This window comes from Pseudorca crassidens, chromosome 5 (genome assembly GCF_039906515.1).
Source record: "Pseudorca crassidens isolate mPseCra1 chromosome 5, mPseCra1.hap1, whole genome shotgun sequence".
NCBI classification, from domain to species: domain Eukaryota; kingdom Metazoa; phylum Chordata; class Mammalia; order Artiodactyla; family Delphinidae; genus Pseudorca; species Pseudorca crassidens.
In genome coordinates this window covers 88,982,219-88,994,898 of record NC_090300.1, presented here as the reverse complement: position 1 = coordinate 88,994,898, position 12,680 = coordinate 88,982,219, and the positions used below count along the sequence as shown (strand labels likewise).

At 39.4% G+C, this 12,680-nt stretch overlaps 1 protein-coding gene across 15 annotated transcripts in view; it reads right to left on the bottom strand.

Annotated features, from left to right (window-relative positions):
* Positions 1-12,680, bottom strand: part of ZBTB20 (zinc finger and BTB domain containing 20) — an 816,172-nt gene that overhangs the window by 183,900 nt on the left and 619,592 nt on the right. For 14 of the 15 annotated variants that reach the window (XM_067738834.1, XM_067738832.1, XM_067738848.1 and 11 more), the window contains one exon: positions 4,739-4,778. The exons of the other annotated variant lie outside the window; for it this stretch is intronic. The gene's annotated coding sequence lies outside the window, so the exon portion shown is untranslated. The remainder of the gene's footprint in view (positions 1-4,738; positions 4,779-12,680) is intronic. 15 annotated transcript variants of the gene reach the window in all.

Here is a 12,680-nt window from a genome sequence, read left to right as displayed (position 1 = left end):
CCCACTTCCTTTATGAAAAGCATATGGAAAGCATGGCCTAATAGGTAGAAAGGCTAAGAGAAGTGCAAGCAGAGGGAGGTAATGCTCCTGGCTGTGGTAGGCTGGTCTGCAGAAGTGTTTTGATTCTCTGAATTAGTCAAAAGATTGAAAAAAATAGCCACTACTACTACAGGAAAAAAAATGAGGAGGAAGGGTCCTGAAAATGGTATCTGAGCAATGAAAGACAGTGAATATTTTAAAGATCACTGAATTTAATTTATTCAACCTAAATGCATAAAAGTACAGGTGGGGACATTATTTATGCAGGTATATGCAAATCACTTTATAAAATAGGCAAAGCCCTTCTGCTTTTTATAAGTTGCCAAGGTGGTTCCTGATATTTTAAAAGCTCTGCACCTTTAATGTAATTTCCTAAGAGTTGGAATCCCTCTGTCGGAATCATAGTCATTGTCAGAGCAAGTTTATTTTTTTTCTCTCCTCTGGGACATTGACAAGGCTCTCATAACCATCACAAAAAGAGTGGTTTCCACAGCGATGTGACTGGAAAAAATCACTTGGAAATCACAGAGGAGCAAGTCACAATGTTCAAAGCAGAGAACATAGGCTTTGAAAACATGAACCCATCTGACCTCTTGAATTTAGAACAGTGAATTCCTGAGCTCTGAAACATGGGGCCCGGCTGTGCATGCCATATTGGTGCTACAAGACTGGCAGTAGGTTGGCTGTGGCATGGTCTATTTCAAACTCCTTCACAGTGCCCAGTGTTGCATGTTCCCAGATGACATTTGGTTGGCAGAAGCCGGGCCTCCAAAGCTGGCAGTCTGGAACGCAGCCCACTGTGTTTTGACAAACACATAATTGACCATCTGATCACCAGCCTACGTTCTGCACTCAGGTCACTGAAGGGACCTGGGCTTTCAATAGGTCTCTACTCCTTATCTTGTTCATCTCCTCAAACCTTTCTCCAGAAAGTAGTACAGAGAAGACTTAAACACACCCACAGACATCCTCTCATTTGCAAAAAAGAACATGGTACATGCAACATAAGCTGTTGAAAATTTCCTTTAAATTGTCCTGGCAGCCCGAAGTGAACAAGAGAAAAGCACACTTATGGTGAACTCTAACTCAGAAAGAAGGAACAAATATACTGCATTGTTTCAATACCCGGCTGTGCATAAGTTGCAATTCAGCTCAATGGCTTGGAACTTCTCCTCAGAAAAGGGCAGCAGTGGGAAAATGATAGGAAACTGGGGCAATGATTGACTTTAGGGGGATATTATTAAGAAATGGTTTCATTTTCAGGTGAAAGAAGAGAAAAGCGGGACACTGGCAATGTCCTCTCCTTTTCTGCCTGCCACTCCCCCAAGGCCACTATGGGAGAGAGAGACACACATCTCTGGAGAGCGGTAGGTCAGACTCAAGTTGAGGTCTCTGGTGAAGGTCCCATAAAGGTCTATTTTGGCCTGAAATTTGGCCCCAAACAACACATCATCCTTTCTCCTAGAAGGCAAGGATTATGCACGGGGCCAAGCCAGGCTGGCATTAGGCAAACGTCAATGTCTATGTCAGCACTACCGAATCGCCCCTCCCCTCCACTCCCAGCCCCACTGCACAGTTCAGGCCCTTGGTTTTCATCTATGATCTGGTCTCCCTTTTCTCAGTCACCAGAATGCTCTTCTTCTAAAACATAAATCTACTTAAAATCCTTCAAAGCGTCCCCAAGCCTGCTGCTTCCAGTCCAAACTTCTTTGCTCGGCATACAAGGCCCTCGTGATCTGCCTCTTGCCCACTTTCAATCACCAAGCTCTAGCCACGAACTCGGGATGAGGCTGCTGCGCAGAGACCTTCTGACTTTCCTCTGGCTTTTTTTCTGATTATGATCCCCTTTTGCTTTCCCCTCCTCCCATCCACCTGGTAAACTACAATTCACGCTTTAGACTTTCAGGCCCAGCTTGGGCACCTCCAACATACGGGCGGGTGCTCCTTTCTTGTTCCCCTCGCTACATCTTGTATATACCTCCATTCCAGTGCCTATCACATGGCATGGCCTTTATTTACTATATATCTCCCCTACTGGACTGTGAGATTTTTAACAATGGGGAGCATTTCTTATTTATATAGCAGCTTTAGGAACTGAGCATAGTGACCAGCTTTCCATAAATGTTTGTTGACTGAAAACTGAACGAAGAGCTGTGCATGATAATCAATCAAAACCTAAGCCAAGCAGTAGTATTAGCTTCTAGAAGCAGGTAGGGGCCTACTAGCAATCTAATGAAGGCAGAAGACCCCAGCAGTAAGGCACTTTAGATGGTTATCACAGGGTGAAAGGAAGAGTGAGGGATAGAGGGTGCGATGGAGGAATGTCTTATTAACAGAGAATGTAGGCAGTTAATTTTCAGCCTTTTCAACATTTAGTTTTCAATATGGAAAGGTGTTGTTCTGAGAATGAACCTTAGTGCGAACTGTAGAGAGGTCTACCTTTTAAGAACCTAGTTTCTCAAATAGGGAGAGTCTGCTATCTGCTTCAAGGCAGCATGGCAGGTTATAGAGGGCTCCTCTTTGCTCTGCTAAAGATTAATGGGATGAAACACTTTTGGGGGAACATCTGGAAGCTATTCAGCTCCTATTGAAATCTGTGTCAAATCCAGACTGGGACTTTGGACTAAATGCAGTGCCGAGGAGAAAAAAGTTGAACAGGCAGAATGCTGCACCTGTCTGGAGGAGGCCATTAAAGAGGCACTAGGAGCTAGAGGCACTAGGAACTAGAAGCACTGGAGAGATAATGTTTTGATCTGTCCCCAAGGAACTTTTCTTCTCCCTTTGATGGGCACCTGGGGCACCACCTCTGGAGCCATCAGCTATGTCTGTGGGGCACTTGAGGACAGCAGGACTGTCATAGGCCCTGTCACCTTTGAAATAAAAGCAGTCTCAGGATTTGGAACAATCTAAGCAAGCAGGAAACCTGGCCTGGGGGGTGGGAAAAGGTTAGTGGATATGTGGCTGGGCTATTAGCCCATTCAGGTCATTTGCTCAGCCTCCTCTCTGGTTAAAAATTGGGATCTCTCTAGAAGCTGTGAGATTGATGGTTGATATAGCATAGAATCAGCTTCACATTTTCCTATGAGCCAGAGACAGCCTTTCAATTACGTTTTTTATCTCAAAGGTCTCCCCTCGATTTCTAATCTGTGACCCAGGTCTCCAGGCTGCTGCACTGCTTATGTCTGAGGCTTGCCCTCCAGTGCTGACGTCATAATAGCTGAGCCGTGCGGGCAGAAGTGCACGGTGCTGATTCATCCCCGGTGATGTGAGGATTAACGCCTTGTCTAACACAGAGCTATTATGTGAACTGTTTTTACACAAAAGAACTGCAACAAAAATGATTTGCCAGTCAGAGGACTAGAAATATGCAGTGCTAGGTAACTGGAGTCGGGATGCAGAGACGTAAAGTGGTAACCACATGCATGCACGCTGACACCCGCTGAAGCACTGACAGACCCACTCTATCAACACCAAGAATGAGGAATAACAAGACTTGTCAGGGGCAGAGAGGACCCACCCCTGCTGTATAAATGCATTACACACAGCACCAGTCTCTGGGGATTTTAATCAATCTCCTTTCTCTGTCAAATAAATGTCACTTTAGACTTTAGCCTTAGCATCCTTTGGAAGATTCTGCTCCCCTACATATATTTGCAACTAGCTTCTAGGAATGTGAGTGGAAGCCACACGCAAGCAAAAGAGCCATGGGAACCTCCTTTCTGTGCAAATGATTGCAACACAAGAAATACCTCAGAGTGTGAAGGAGTCAGTGAAGATAGTATGCTGTGAATAAGGGACAGCGTTCACCAGAGAGTGAGAAGCAGCTGGAAGGATGCTGATAATATTTATCACGTGAGATAACTGCCACTACCTGTAGCATCTCTTGGGTGGTGTCTCAGGTAGTGACTTTGATTATTTGGGCTCGTGGCCCCAGAATCTCTTTCAAGCAGCTCAAGGTGAAATTTATCCAAACCAACTCAGTGCAGCCTGATTTGGGCTTTAAATTATAAATGTTCTCTCTTTTCATCTGAAATCAAGTTGTTGTTGTTGTTGTTGTTTTCTCCCCAAATGACTTTCCATCTTTTCTAAAAAAAGAATGGCACCTTCTATAAACCTCCTGGCATATGATTTCTCTCTCTCTTTCTTTTTTTTTTCCTCTGTACTTTACTATTTCACACACAATTTTAGCCTAAATAACTAAAGTTTTGTACTTCAGTCTTGTACCACCTGTAAAAGGATACTAGAAATTTTGTCCAAAAATGAAAGCTCTGATCTAGAAGTTGAAATTAAAAACTATTGGGCCTAGGGATGGGTGTATAACTGAAGAATAAATAATTGCCCATTGATTGACAGTGGAGCAAAAGCCCAACTGTGGCTGGTATCTGACTGAAGAATGTAAGCTGTAGTTTAGAAGAGCAGTGACTTTTGCAAACAGCAGCCGTGGCTGAGTCAAAGGAAGTCTTCATATAAGTCCAGTGGTTTGGGCTGCTGGTCTTTTCAGCCCCCTCATGGCAACTACTACTACTACTGGCAACTACTACAACCACCAACAGCATTGACTCCAAACACAAAAGAAGATAATACACACTGAAGAAGCACTGGAAACCACAACAATGCCAACTGGAGAACATGACAATAAAGACCCAAATTTCCCAAATCTGGTGCTTTTTTGAAAAAGAAAAAAACCACTTTTACTTACATAAAGAGAAGGGGCAGGCCACAGAATGACGGTCAAGGAACTGAAAATCAAAGACAAAACAAGGAATTAAAAATAAACCCAATGATACTGTGGAGAGAAGGAAAGCAAATCTAAGTTTAGGACTAATTTTAGGACTAAGTTTAGGACTAATAAGACAGGACTAATTGCTCCTAAAGCATGAGCAGTAAGAACCCATTTTGTCACCTGGAGCCCAAGAAAGAGGAGATTCAGCCTCGTAAAATTTCCAAAGGTGTGACCTGCTGCTATCTGACCAATACAGAAGGAATGCCAACCTCTTTCTTTGTCAGCTTCATTCTGATCGAAATCATATGAGCATTACCTAGAGCTGTGCTGTTCAATACAGTAGCCACTAGCCACATCTACCTATTTAAATTTAAAATATTTAAAATTTTAGTTCCTCAGTCTACTAGTCACATTCCCAGCGCTCCACAGCCACCTGTGGCTAGTGGCTGCCTTACAGATAGAACGTTTCTATCGCTGCATAAATATCTATTGGGCAGTACTGATGAGAATAGATAAAAGCTTTACTATGTAGTGCCTGACAGATCTTAGCTAATTTTGACGAAGATGAGTGAAACTGATAAACTTTGCTTCTTTTAAGGGTAGATTTAGTATGTTTAATGCCCAGAAGATACTCTGGGCAAATTCAAAGCCTCCATGTATTGTCAATTGTTAGCTGAGGACTGCTACTGCCTTGTCTACCCTGTCTCACCAGCCTAAGAGTGTCCCGTCTGACAAAATGATTTTAAACGAAAGCATTTGTCCCCCAAAATGCATTTCTAATAATGAAAACTTCAGGTTTGGGGGGAGTTGACCTTAACAGTTTCTCATTCTATATTTCAAGTCTGATAATTCTCCTTTGTAATCTTCAACACACAAGCCAAATAAGCGATTATGGGACTGGTCTGTTTGCCACTGTTTTGATAGCTTTTCTTACAGAAGAATAAAACTGAAGTAACAGAAGATCCAAGAGAAATTAATAAACCAAACAAGGATGCTGAGAAGACAAAGCAGGTCTCCCTACCCGACCCAACTCAAATATGTCAAGGACTTAACATACACTGATTGAATTCTTGTCTCTCTGACACCATGATTTTAGCCACTTCACATATGGCCTTCAGAAATATGAAAAACAAACTGTATTAAAAGAGATCAAGTACAAGGACCTGACTAAAGCATAGAATAAGGCTAAAGTAGAAAACTGGCAATTAGAGACTTCACTTCTCAGCAAGTTTTCTGGGAAAATGCACCATCATAGAGGTTCCTCCAAAGAAAAAGTTTTTCCTTTTATGGACAAGGTGAAACCCTGTTCCATGAACATGCAGGAGTGAAGTATGTTGTTCCCCTCTTTGGACAAGAAGAGTTAAGATGAAAATCTGCAGCCTGGACCGTAATGTATGCCAACACAAGAGAGGCTGGCCGTCTCCAATGTTTTTAAATTGTTTCACAAAATTGATGAGCTTAATGAAAATTTTAAGCAAGATAATTAACTTATGTATGATTCATTGAAAGTACACACAAACTTGAAATACGTACATATATATATAGACCAACTAGCCTCAACGACTTTAAAGCTCTAAGTTTTGCTACATTCTAGTCCCTTCCACAAGCTAGGATCCTAGACCACTTCACTGGTGCATCTTTTAAAAGCTTTTCCCTTCCTTCCTTTCTTCTTTTCTTCCTTCCTTCCTTCCCTCTCTCCTCCCTTTTTTCCCTACCTCCTCCAACCTTTTTGAGTTTTCTTTCTTTCCCAACCCTTGAGAAAATGGAGAAAAATATGATTAGTGGTTATCTATGCAATATGCTCACTTATTTTTCTGTTGCATGTTATAAACCCAGTAAGTCTCAATAATAATTATGCTCTTTTTGAACTATACTTAGTATTTATGCTCTTATATCTAAGAGCATAACTTTCCTTTCTAGGAAAGGAGTATTTATTCATAAAAGTTAATCAGTCAAAATTAAATTTTTGATGTGATCAAAAGAGATCGATGTAAACTGTATCCAGATTGATTAATACATCCAAGGTCTGGAATGAAAAGCTATCTTTCCTGGATGTCAAATGACACACAGGCTGTCAATGACAGGAATCCAAGATGGAGAGAAAAATCACAGTGTGTATGTCGCAGTCTAAGACAAATTAAAGCCAAGTTAAATTGAAGATTTTATTGGATATAATTGTTGTCTTTATGTATTAATGAAAAACAATACTATCTATCCCAAATTTAATACTAAGGCTAAAAATTTAATCTCAGAGTTCTTATACAATTTATAAACATTCATAAATGTCAAAAGGCCCCGTTTCTTGATTAAATTACAATCTGCTATGCAATTTTGAAAATATGTATTAATCTACATGGGTTTATTTTTGTTCAGTTCAAATTGTTATTTTATTGATATGTGCCCTTTCTGCCTAAGTGATATTCACCTTGTATGTCTATAAATTGTTTTCATCTGAAATGCAAAGAATTATCTATAATAGTTTTGCATAAGGTTAAAAACATTTTCATTAAGCATGCTGGGTTCAAAGCACAAATATCTAGCCAAGAATATAGAACTATAAAGCCCAAAATGAATCAAGACCTTAAAACCTGGTAGGGGAGGCAAGAGTAGAGAGGGGGAGAAGGGGTGATTTGTAGTGAAGTCTTGTTTTAGTTTTGTGATTTCTGAGTAGAAATTATTATATAGTATCAATCTCCAAGGAACTGAAAGTATTATTAACTGTAACTTAAAGATTAGTCCATTCTGATTTCCATTTATGTTCTACGGCAATGGTTCCCAACATTTGAGGTGATACAGATCCCTATGAGAATTTCTCTTCCCAGAAATTCTTCGAAAACACCAAGTTTCAAGCATCTCCCAAACTCCATGAAGGTCTTCCAAGAATTCCAGGTTAGTAACCCTTGGTCTAAGAGGAGAGGGGAGAAAATGCTCTTTCAGTCCCCCTACTCATCACCTCTAGGATGTTTTAACAAGTTGCTATAGAGTTAAAGCCAGGAGTAAATGAAATGTATAGAAAATGGATCTCTGCATGGGTGAGTGTGTGTCACTAGAGACACACAGACTCCTTTACAGGACTTCCAGACTCTGACTTTCCTAGTCCCTTATAACTTCTTTATTAAAAAGTCTATAGAGCCTTAGGAACAATGAGGTAGAGGAATAGTGAACAGAGAAATGATAATGAGTTACTATTCACTGAGTACTTTCTGTGATTCCAGGCATCTTAAGTAAATGTTTCTTAAATTTGAATATGGGTATACCCAGGGAGGTGGAGCAGTGTGACAAGAGTGTGCAAAGCCACAAAATAAATAATAAAGACATGGCTGTCTCTTTAGAGGGTCAGTTGTCTTTGTGACCAAGTAATTTAAACTCTTATTTGTATATGTACTCATTTATCCAATAACTATTTCTTGGACGTTATAGAAAAAAAGAACAGATCCTGTTCTCGTCCTCATGGAACTTCCAGTTTAGTGAAACAAACAAGGATAAATTGAGGGGTAGAATGTAAAATGTGCACGTATTTTTTAGGGTGAAACCTGAGACCTCACTGAAAAGCCTCATTTGCAGCAGACTGTTTCAGGTGATGTCCAGGCACCCTGAATATTGGATGCTCACCTTAGCTTGATGATCACCTCCCTGGAAGAGTTTGAAAAGCAGCATTAACAGTATATCATTTAATCCTGACTACAAGAGTAAATACTATTACTTCCACTTTACCAGAGGAAAAAGGGAGATTTGAGAAATTAGGAAACTTACCCTAAATCAGACAGCTGCTGGGATCTGAATAAGTCTGTACCATTCTGAGGTCTGCATATTTATAACCCTTAAGTTCCAGTACTTCTAGGTGTTTCCCACTTTATGTTTGCCCTTGAAGTCTGGCCTCATTAAGAATTTTGTAGGCTAGTTTAAGTGTCTCCTTTGGAAGGAGACAGTTTGGGCTTGATTTGCAGTCTAGATATTTCAGGGTGGTAAGGGAAAGCTACTATTGTACCCATTGTTTGGTGCAGAAGCTGAGACACTTGACAGCTGAGGTACCTGGCTGGGTTAAAAAAGGAGTCTGGGCTGTCAGTCTCTCGTTCCTCTTGACTAACTCCAAGCCTAGGCAATGGTACTGTCCAAGGGCTTTTCCGCACGTGGGATTCACACTGGCTGATAAAGAGTGAGAGAAGCTCTGCTAAGGGAAAATAATAGTGCAATAAAAAAATGGAAAATAAGTAATCATAACTCACTCACAACAACTGGTTACTTTCAGCATTGTGAATAGAAAAGGGAGAGCTTACTCATCACAAATGAATCAGAAAATTAGAATGTGTCACAGCATTGATGACAGAGCTGAGGAATTCAGATGAACTGAAGTTCAACACTTATCCTTCTATCTGAAGAGGGTAAATGATGTGACAACAGGACAGAAAAGACCTCTTAGACATGCCTTTAATCCATCCAATTTTTTTTTTCAACTACTTTCTCTAGCAGTTAGGTGGGTTTATATCTTTGTTTTCTATGAGTAGAGATAACATTTTAACATCCTTTTAATGTTCTAGAAGTATTGTGTTAATTAATTCTTATGTGGGAGTCATTCCAAATAGTAGGATGAAGATTTTTACCTTACTGATTTTCCTAATACCTTTCTGGCTTCCAATGTTTTCAAAGGATGAGGCCCTATTGGGTTTTTAGATTCATATGTCTCAGAATATGTGCTAGTTTCATAGGTTCCTGTCAATTGATATTCCATCTTCACTCTGGATGCATGATTTCCTTTATCTGACAGATTCAAGGAATTTTATGCTAGATATAATGACATTTCATGCACCCTGAATTTGGAGGTTTTTAATTCTCTATTTTCTACCTGGCAAAAGATTTATAAGTTAAAGTCAGATGGAAGGCTTATTCAGATGTGCATACAAAACATGCTCAATTTCCCTTTAGGTACTTTGGGGTCTCCTGCAAGTTTCTTGAAGTGTCTTCATTCCTTTGGTCAGCCTTAAGGAGACTGACTATAAATGCCATAAATGGTCATTTATATCTTGGGGTCTGCTTTTCAAGACCATCTTGAGAAGAACAGTAGGGAAATCACAATGATGCCTTACCTTTCCTTAATATGCTATGATAACACAGAATGACGTCTGTCTTCAAAAACCAAGATGATGAAATCATGATCAATAAAAAGAGAGAATTCAAAAACTGAAGTTCAGCAATTAGGTATAGGATTGTTTCGAGCCTGAGACATTGCTGAGATACAACTTGACACTCTACCCCATCCCATACAAATCCTCTTGAGTCTTCCTGATTCTTACAGGTATAAAGCCTGAGAAATAAGAATGAAGTAAAAGCAGTAAGGCTGGGAGGGGTGGCAGGGTAGGGTGGGAGGTAGTTAGTATCAGGAACTGAATTTGTTTAATATATTTAGGATGATTTCTTACAGCTCCTAAAACAGACTTAATTCGATGGCAGGATGACATTCAGGAGCTCTCTACAATCTTATTCCGAACAACTTTCCTTCCTTTCAAATTCCTAAAGTTATAGCTTTACATGTTCCAAATGGATTGGTGTACAAGACCTTTTATTATAGTACATTAATATCTTTTAGGGGATGCTGAAAAGTTCTGGTATTGTTATCATGTGGTCCAATCAGGTAGAAACACTTGGTCATAATGCTGCTCACAGCTTACTATTAATGACATTTGGTACAAAAAAAAGTTGTGCCTATTATAGGACAAACTCATCCCAAGACTCCTTGGTATATAAACACAGAAAGTAACATGTTAGTGGTACAGAGGGCTTTGGAATAAATATGGGCACAGCAGGAGGAAGAAACATCCAGATCAGTGTGAACAGAAGGCTGTCTTTACTCAAATGGTTCCCTTGAATTTTTTTTAATACAAAGGGAAAAATTATAACACAAAATTTATATCAAAAGATAAAAATTAAGCAGGTACTTTCACCCAATGGTCTGTTAGATACTAAACCAAGAGCACAATGTGGGCACAGCCTGTGTTTTAAAGACTTGATAAAAGCTTTCCATAATACAGATTGGAAAACGTTACTTTTGTCCTTGTCACCACCAACTATTTGCTTAAGAGCAATCCAAGATCTTTCACGATCTGGCCCCAATCCACCTCTCTTGTTTTTTCTCCACCACTGCTTCCTTACGTACTGTAACAGGCTATTTGCTCTCCCTGAACACGCTCAGGACACCTCTGTCCCTGAGCCTTTGCTAACAGTTCACACTAGAATCTCCCAAGCCTAGAACAGTGTCCTAAACACAGCATGACACTCCAATGTTTGTTGAATAAATGCTGTCCATCTATTTTAGGAGACAAAGATGATAGAAAAAAGTTGTTAAATCAGTAAACAAATAGCACCAGAGAGAGGGCAAGGAAAAGTTAATTTTAGTGCATTTTAGAGTGGGGGGCAAAGTGAGCCTTTAAGATTAAGAAAACTGATGCTCTTTATTCCTGGGTCTAGCCAATGCTATGAGTCAGTTACTTTTTTGGGAACAAGTTTCAACCTCAAGGTTAAATGAACACAAATGCTCTGTCCATCAGCATATAATGAAAAAGCTGTGGCTATTTCCACATCGGCACAGTGAAATTAAAATATGCAGTGCCTTACTCAGGGGTATCATGTATGACAGAACTTTTTAAAATAGTCCCCTTTGCCACTCTTGTACAGAAAGAGCTATAGAGATAAAAGTAAATGTTTAAAAAACTGGAATAATTTCGCTTAAGAAAGAAAGTGCTGAGGTGTATCTTCATAGTTTTCTGACTATAAGAGGAGTTGTTATAAAGAGAATAATGATAGGTATTTTTGTCCTAGGGTGAAATGATATTAAACTGTGCGATGAAGAATTTAAGTTAAGACTTAAGGATGAACATCTTAAATGTACAAGTGGTAAATAATCAAATAGATTGCTAAGAGCTGTTATGAAATTTCTATCTTCACGGTTATTTAAAAGTAGGAAAGATCCTCATCTATTTCGGATGGAATAAATACAGCTCTGCCTCCAGTCAGGAGGGTGAATTCAATACTTCTCTAGTCTTGTTTTGCTCTATATGACTACAAAATCCTATAACATGCTGACTCCCAAAATTGTACAGAATCACAACACAGTTGAGTAAAATACATTTTATGGTTAGAAGAGGATAAGGCAACACAGAAAGTCTGTAAGTTACTAAATTCAAAACAGTGTATATAGTGCTTATGTATTGATTCAATTTGCCAAGTGTATATTAATTACTCAAATAGAATTGAGCAAAAATATACTTGAATCTACTATGGTTTTAACATAATGATTAGCTACAGTAAAACATTCTAACAATTAATTCTTTCACGTCCAAGAAATTTAGCTGAATATTTCATAAACCTGTTATGAATATGCATTTAAATTCAATATCCAATTTTTTTTTAAAGTTAGAAAAAAGACCAGAAAATAATGTAAGAATTCATTGTTATTATTCCCAGGACATTCTCTGATGTCTATCTTTAAAGACATCAGGAGAACCAGTGAACAAATACTTTTAAATGGCCAAAAGGGGCTCCATATGACTAAGAATGTAAATCTGATGACAGACTCAGGGAAAGCTCTAACAGGGGCGGCAAGTTACTGGCTTTCTTATCTATTTACCTTGCAGCTTTGGAGCTCAGCAGAAGTGTCCATTACATACAGCACACAGGATTAGATGAACAGTTCCAATGACCTTGTCTGAGCCAAATTCATTTAAAGCAGTTTGCCACATTTCTTAAATAGAAGATGAGCCCTTTCTATCTATGGCCCAGATTTGGACTGGATCACTGAACTATTGCCCAACTCTTATAAGCAAAGCAGTAACATGTACCAATCAACAGGCAGCCCATAGCAGAGGCATCAGGAAGGTCAAAATACACACACATAAGAAATTGGCAGTACATTATAGAAGAAAGC